The sequence below is a fragment of the Poecilia formosa genome, unplaced genomic scaffold (genome assembly GCF_000485575.1).
Source record: "Poecilia formosa unplaced genomic scaffold, Poecilia_formosa-5.1.2 Scaffold119, whole genome shotgun sequence".
Taxonomy (NCBI): domain Eukaryota; kingdom Metazoa; phylum Chordata; class Actinopteri; order Cyprinodontiformes; family Poeciliidae; genus Poecilia; species Poecilia formosa.
Window position 1 is genome coordinate 1,011,062 of NW_006800058.1, and position 689 is coordinate 1,011,750.

Below are 689 nucleotides of genomic sequence, written 5' to 3' on the forward strand. Positions count from 1 at the left end.
ACTGTTGCATTGTCTGGGCTTTTGACTCAACACTGTTACTTCCAGTCTTTTTCTTCCTAAGTCCAAACACTTGGATCTACAAAAGGTATTGCATTGGCTCTCCCCTTGAGAGCCATCTGTCAGCTCTTCTGCCTTCATAAAAGCAACTAAGGGCCACCTGGAGCCTCTCAGTGACATGTGAGGGATGAGACGTCGGGTGCAAAGTCTCTGGGAGGTACATCTGAACAGGATCTGATCTGAGAAGGTGCTTTATCTGTAGCTGGGTTCTCAAGCAGACTGAGTTCAACAATGCAATGTTTTTATGTCAGAAGCAGATTTACTAGATGCTCACAATTGTACAGAATGCAGTGCCATTCAGAGGTCAGACACTGGATCTACAATTACATTAAATCTTAAATGGTGGGATATTTTTCCATTTTGAAGCATTCAGCTTCTATGCACCACAAATCTTGAACAAACTTTCAGAAAACTATAAAACAGCTGAAACACTGAGTTATTTAAAATCTAGACTATAAGCTCACCTGTTTAGATTTGATTTTGTACCATAAGTGTAACATTGACCAGCATATTTGATATATATTGATGATCTTGGTGATGGCACTCTTCAAAACATAATGTATGACACTTGTTTCTTATTGTGCTTTTTATGATTTTTTATGTTTGCATTTTTATCATGTAAAGCACTTTGA